We start from the raw sequence: 7,353 nt of genomic DNA on the forward strand, positions 1-7,353 counted from the left end.
CGAAACAAATAGTTGTTGAATCCAAAAAGAAGTCATGGGAAGATTTGGGTAATAACCTGGAAAGGCTAGGTCAAGCAGCAGGGAAACCTTTCTGGACAGTAATAAAGAATCTTAGGAAGGGAGGGAAAAAGGAAATGAACAGTGTTTTGAGTAATTCAGGTGAACTCATAACAGATCCCAGGGAATCACTGGAGAGGTGGAGGGAATATTTTGAACATCTTCTCAATGTAAAAGGAAATCATCATGGTGGTGTTGCAAACAGTCAAGCTCATGGGGAGGAGGAAAATGATGTTGGTGAAATTATGTTTGAGGAAGTGGAAAGGATAGTAAATAAACTCCATTGTCATAAGGCAGCAGGAATAGATGAAATTAGACCTGAAATGGTGAAGTATAGTGGGAAGGCAGGGATGAAATGGCTTCATAGAGTAGTCAAATTAGCGTGGAGTGTTGGTAAGGTACCTTCAGATTGGACAAAAGCAGTAATTGCACCTATCTATAAGCAAGGGAACAGGAAGGATTGCAACAACTATCGAGGTATCTCATTGATTAGTATACCAGGCAAAGTATTCACAGGCATCTTGGAAGGGAGGGTGCGATCTGTCGTTGAGAGGAAGTTGGATGAAAACCAGTGTGGTTTCAGACCACAGAGAGGCTGTCAGGATCAGATTTTCAGTATGCGCCAGGTAATTGAAAAATGCTACGAGAGGAATAGGCAGTTGTGTTTATGTTTCGTAGATCTAGAGAAAGCATATGACAGGGTACCGAGGGAAAAGATGTTCGCTATACTGGGGGACTATGGAATTAAAGGTAGATTATTAAAATCAATGAAAGGCATTTATGTTGACAATTGGGCTTCAGTGAGAATTGATGGTAGAATGAGTTCTTGGTTCAGGGTACGTACAGGAGTTAGACAAGGCTGTAATCTTTCACCTTTGCTGTTTGTAGTTTACATGGATCATATGCTGAAAGGTATAAAATGGCAGGGAGGGATTCAGTTAGGTGGAAATGTAGTAAGCAGCCTGGCCTATGCTGACGACTTGGTCTTAATGGCAGACTGTGCCGAAAGCCTGCAGTCTAACATCTTGGAACTTGAAAATAGGTGCAATGAGTATGGTATGAAAATTAGCCTCTCGAAGACTAAATTGATGTCAGTAGGTAAGAAATCCAACAGAATTGAATGTCAGATTGGTGATACAAAGCTAGAACAGGTCGATAATTTCAAGTATTTAGGTTGTGTGTTTTCCCAGGATGGTAATATAGTAAGTGAGATTGAATCAAGGTGTAGTAAAGCTAATGCAGTGAGCTCGCAGTTGCGATCAGCAGTATTCTGTAAGAAGGAAGTCAGCTCCCAGACAAAACTATCTTTACATCGGTCTGTTTTCAGACCAACTTTGCTTTATGGGAGCGAAAGCTGGGTGGACTCAGGATATCTTATTCATAAGTTAGAAGTAACAGACATGAAAGTAGCAAGAATGATTGCCGGTACAAACAGGTGGGAACAATGGCAGGAGGGAACTCGGAACGAGGAGATAAAGGCTAATTTAGGAATTAACTCGATGGATGAAGCTGTACGCATAAACCGGCTTCGGTGGTGGGGTCATGTGAGGCGAATGGAGGAGGATAGGTTACCCAGGAGAATAATGGATTCTGTTATGGAGGGTAAGAGAAGTAGAGGGAGACCAAGACGACGATGGTTAGACTCTGTTTCTAACGATTTAAAGATAAGAGGTATAGAACTAAATGAGGCCACAACACTAGTTGCAAATCGAGGATTGTGGCGACGTTTAGTAAATTCTCAGAGGCTTGCAGACTGAACGCTGAAAGGCATAACAGTCTATAATGATAATGTATGTATGTATGTTCTTCTGGCAGATTATGCCGCAATCTGGATTTTGGGCGAGGCGGGTAAAAATTAGGACTTTCAGGAAACTAAACCAAAAATTATGCAGATGGTCATTATTACCCCTTAAACGGAAAGCTGTACGAAAATTTCGCCAAAATAGTCAGTGTAGAGGCACACAGTCGTTACGATTTGATTTATATAGATAAGGAATCTGCTCCATGTAAAACACCTTTTTGGCTATGTCCGCTGGACTTAACCTGCAAATGTGACCATTCATGATATCTCCCTTATTAATCCTCCTGCCGAAAAATGCACATGAAAAAAAAAAGGTTTAGAGGTGGAATTCCATCACGTTTGGTCGATTTCCAGTCATTTTTGTCTTGTTCTGTATATATTGTGGAAGAATAAAATCACCATTTCGGTTCCCTATAAACCGCCAGTCCATTCCGGAACATGAAATGTTATTTACGTTTAAAACCTACCTTTGGACAGGTGGATGCTAAATATGAATTTTGGTTCGAATGTCTTCAGTAGTTTTCAAGTTGTAAGGAATACGCTTTACACGCACCCGCTCGTGAGTTAAGTCCGATGGGACTTGTACAAAAAAACGGTCCGTTAATGATATCTCCCTTATTAATCCTCGTATCGAAATGATGCACATGAGAAAAAAGGTTTAGAAATTAATTTCTACCAAGGCAGGTAGATTTAAATTAACGTTGGTTGTGTATATTTTGTGGAAGTGCAAAATCACTGTTTCGGTTTCGTATAAACCCCCAGTCAGTTCACGGATTTAGAAACAATATTTGCCCTAAAACCTATCAAGGACAGGTGTATTCTAAATATGGGTATTGGTGGAAATACATCCAGTAGTTTGTAGCACTCGCGTACATACGGCGTAATTAAGGAAGGAAATAATACAGTTAAGAAAGTTGAAAGTAATAGAAAATGGATTATAACTGAGGACAGCCGGATAACGACAAATATGTAAATGCCAAGTTAATATATTGGAAAATCAAATGCCCCTCAATAAATTATGCTAGTGTGAGTTATGGATATAATAAAACGGTAACAGAGGAGAAATTTAGGTCCATTGATTCCTAGGTAAACAAATAATAAGAAGATGACTAATGGTGTTATTACTTAATCTATTTGAAGGCGGTTATAACATCCAACGATATTCCGCCAATATCCCGCAGATAGGCCGATTGACGCCTCTCTTGCCTTCTACCCAAGGAACAACCACGAATTTAAAAGCATAATGAGGAAAATGGCAATACGTTACTTACCTGCTGGCATGCAGTCAGAGACGTTGCCATGGTAACCTGTAGGTTCGTTGTCGGTCTGTCGGTCACTCAATGCAGAGCATGGTACCAGCAGAAAATTGTAAATTTCTCCGTCTTGTAAAGAGTAAGGTAAATTATGAACGTAACGAAAGTTGTTTATAATGAAGAGACGTTTCACGTACGGTAAACGAAGTTTACAGAAAATCAATAGTATAAGAGAAAATGGAGGAAAACCATTCTGGTTTTCCTATAAACACCCCGTCTATTCAAAGATTTTAAATTGATATGCATATTGAAACATTCCCCGGGATGAGTATACACTAAATATGAAGTTTAGTTGAAATCTACCCAGCCGTTTTGACGTGATGGTGGAAGAACCATTCTGGTTTTCCTATAAACCCCCGTGTATTCAAAGATTTTTAAATGATATGCATATCGAAACCTTCCCTGGGAGGAGTATACTCTAAATATGAAGTTTGGTTGAGTTCTATCCAGCCGCTTCGACGTGATGGTGGAAAAACCATTCTGGTTTTCCTATAAACCCCCCGTGTATTCAAAGATTTTAAAATGATATGCATATCGAAACCTTCCCCGGGAGGAGTATAATCTAAATATGAAATTTGGTTGAGATCTATCCAGCCGTTTCGACGTGATGGGGGAAAAACCATTCTGGTTTTCCTATAAACCCCCCGTGTATTCAAAGATTTTAAAATGATATGCATATCGAAACCTTCCCCGGGAGGAGTATACTCTAAATATGAAGTTTGGTTGAGATCTATCCAGCCGTTTCGACGTGATGGTGGAAAAACCATTCTGGTTTTCCTATAAACCCCCCGTGTATTCAAAGATTTTAAAATGATATGCATATTGAAACCCTCCCCGGGAGGAGTATACTCTAAATATGAAGTTTGGTTGAGATCTATCCAGCCGTTTCGACGTGATGGTGGAAAAACATTTCTGGTTTTCCTATAAACCCCCCGTGTATTCAAAGATTTCAAAATGATATGCATATCGAAACCTTCCACGGGATGAGTATACTCTAAATATGAAATTTGGTTGCGATCTATCCAGCCGTTTCGACGTGATGGAAAAACCATTCTGGTTTTCCTATAAACCCCCCGTGTACTAAAAGATTTTAAAATGATATGCATATCGAAACCTTCCCCGGGATGGGTTTACTCTAAATATGAAATTTGGTTGAGTTCTATCCAGCCGTTTCGACGTGATGGTGGAAAAACCATTCTGGTTTTCCTATAAACCCCCCGTGTATTCAAAGATTTTAAAATGATATGCATATCGAAACCTTCCCCGGGATGAGTATACTCTAAATATGAAATTTGGTTGAGATCTATCCAGCCGTTTCGACGTGATGGTGGAAAAACCATTCTGGTTTTCCTATAAACCCCCGTGTATTCAAAGATTTTAAAATGATATGCATATCGAAACCTTCCCCGGGAGGAGTATACTCTAAATATGAAGTTTGGTTGAGATCTATCCAGCCGTTTCGGCGTGATGGTGGAAAAACCATTGTGGTTTTCCTATAAACCCCCGTGTATTCAAAGATTTTAAAATGATATGCATATCGAAACCTTCCCCGGTAGGAGTATACTCTAAATATGAAGTTTGGTTGAGATCTATCCAGCCGTTTCGACGTGATGGTGGAAAAACCATTCTGGTTTTCCTATAAACCCCCCGTGTATTCAAAGATTTTAAAATGATATGCATATCGAAACCTTCCCCGGGATGAGTATACTCTAAATATGAAGTTTGGTTGAGATCTATCCAGCCGTTTCGACGTGATGGTGGAACAGACAAACAGACAAACAGACACGAACAATTTTATTTATATAGATAGATAAAAGCCCCCGAACTGGAGGACTATGGGATCAAGGGTGGATTATTAAAAGCAATCAAATTCATTTATCGAAACAGTCTTTCAACGTATTAGGTCGTGTTACGTACATGTAGTACGTGTTGAAGAGATGTTAAGTACAGAACAAAAATGGCCAGCCGGACACCAGTGGGATCCGAACCCACAACCTCCCGATTTCGCGTCGGTTGCTCTACCAATTGAGCTATGGTGGCCTAGGCCATCTTTATTCTGTTTGAAAGGATCTGAGCTACAGGTCTGGCACTGCTGCTAGCACACTGTAGAGTGCGTTTAAGTCGCCCGTTGTGGGGCATGTCAATGAATTTTTGTTCTGTACTTAACATCTCTTCGTCCGCCTCTGTGGTGTAGTGGTTAGTGTGATTATAGTTGGGGACAAATCATGACGACCTCGCCTCACACCACTACTTTCCAGCGGCAGCTCGGTGTCTCTTAGCGACTTATAGGATTTACTACCTCTACTGCAGCCAGAGTTGCCAAATCGGCTACTGCACTCTACACGAAGAAAAGGTAAATACTACAGAAAGTGAGGAAGAAAGTGGTTTGGCAGCCTCTCAAAAACAAACAAGGATCACTTAGAACTTGTTAACTCAGCAGGGTGCAGGGTGTGATTAACTACTGGCTTCCAGCTCGCTTCCAGGAACTGAGGCCGTCATGTTTTGTCCCCAACTATAGTTGCCACCCCCGGAGGTCCGGGTTCGATTCCCGGCTCTGCCACGAAAATTTGAAAAGTGGTACGAGGGCTGGAACGGGGTCCACTCAGCCTCGGGAGGTCAACTGAGTAGAGCTGGGTTCGATTCCCACCTGAGCCATCCTCGAAGTGGTTTTCCGTGGTTTCCCACTTCTCCTCCAGGCGAATGCCGGGATGGTACCTAACTTAAGGCCACGGCCGCTTCCTTCCCTCTTCCTTGTCTATCCCTTCCAATCTTCCCATCCCTCCACAAGGCCCCTGTTCAGCATAGCAGGTGAGGCCGCCTAGGCGAGGTACTGGACATTCTCCCCAGTTGTGTCCTCCGACCAAGAGTCTGAAGCTCCAGGACACTGCCCTTGAGGCGGTAGAGGTGGTATCCCTCGCTGAGTCCGAGGGAAAAATCCGAACCTGGAGGGTAAACAGATGATGATGATGATGATGATGACTTAACATCTCTTCAACACGTAGGCCTACTACATGTACGTTACACGACCTAATACGTTGAAAGTCTGTTTCGATTACAATGCGGTCGTGAAAATTAAATATTCAAAGTCATTTATGTTGATAATTTGGCTGCAGTGAGAAATTGATTATAGAATGAGCTCGTGGCTCAAGGTCTTTATACTTTTGTTGTTCACAGCTTACATGGATCGTCTACTGAAAGGTATAAAGTTAGTAAACAGTTTGGCCTATGCCGACGACTTGGCGTTAATTGCAGATTATCTTGAATGCCTGGAACTTGAAAACAGGTGCAATGAATATGATATGAAAATTAGCTTTTCCAAGACCAAAGTGATGTCAGTAGTTGAGAAACCTAGCAGAACTGAATGTGAGGTTGCGAAGATAAAGCTGGAGCAAGTAGATCATTTCAAGTATTTAGGATGGCAGCATAGTAAGTGAGATTGAAACCAGGAGCAGCAAAGCCACTGCAGTGAGCTCGCAGTCATACAGAAGAAGCTCCAGGACATAGCTGTGGTTACACCAGTCTGTTTTCAGACCAACTTCACTGTACGGGAGTGAAATCTGGGTGGACTCAGGATATCTCATTCATGAGTAACAGACATGCAGTAGCGAGAATGATCGCTGGTACTAAGAACGAGACGAGAGTACTCGGAATGAGAAGGTGAAGGCTAAGTTACGAATGAACTCGATAGGTGAAGCTGTAAGCATAAACCGGCTTCGGTTGTGAGCCGGAAGGCGGAGGATAGGTTACCTAGGAGAAAAATGGACTCGGTCATGGAGGGTAAAAACAGTAGAGGGAGACCAAGACGACGACAGTTAAACTCAGTTTCTAGTGATTTAATGATAAGAGGTATAGAACAAAACTGGGTCACATAACTAGTTACAAATAGAGGATTGTGGCGACGTTCAGTAAATTCATAGAATGCTTTTCCATTTTCCTCACCAAGGCGAAAGCCGGGACAGTTCCTCTCTCACCTTCTCCGCACCTCAACTCACCGCAACGCATCTCCTGGCCTCAGAGATGTCACCCTTTAGTAGGCCCGCCGTAACCAATCAGGATACGGAATGAGCCTTTAATAGTAGTAGCAGTAGCAGTAATTCAACGATAGCAAGTCTTAAAGAGAAACGGAGAAGTGGAGAGTCATCGATCTTTAAAGAGAAGTGGGTGTCTAATTTATTAATTCCA

The 7,353-nt window shown here is 41.8% G+C and overlaps 1 non-coding gene across 1 annotated transcript; it reads right to left on the minus strand.

The window, feature by feature from the left end:
- Positions 1–5,134: 5,134 nt before the first annotated feature.
- On the minus strand, positions 5,135–5,211 carry TRNAS-CGA (transfer RNA serine (anticodon CGA)). The gene has a single exon. It is a non-coding gene; the product is annotated as a tRNA-Ser (tRNA).
- Positions 5,212–7,353: the final 2,142 nt, after the last annotated feature.

The sequence above is a fragment of the Anabrus simplex genome, chromosome 6, assembly GCF_040414725.1.
Source record: "Anabrus simplex isolate iqAnaSimp1 chromosome 6, ASM4041472v1, whole genome shotgun sequence".
NCBI classification, from domain to species: domain Eukaryota; kingdom Metazoa; phylum Arthropoda; class Insecta; order Orthoptera; family Tettigoniidae; genus Anabrus; species Anabrus simplex.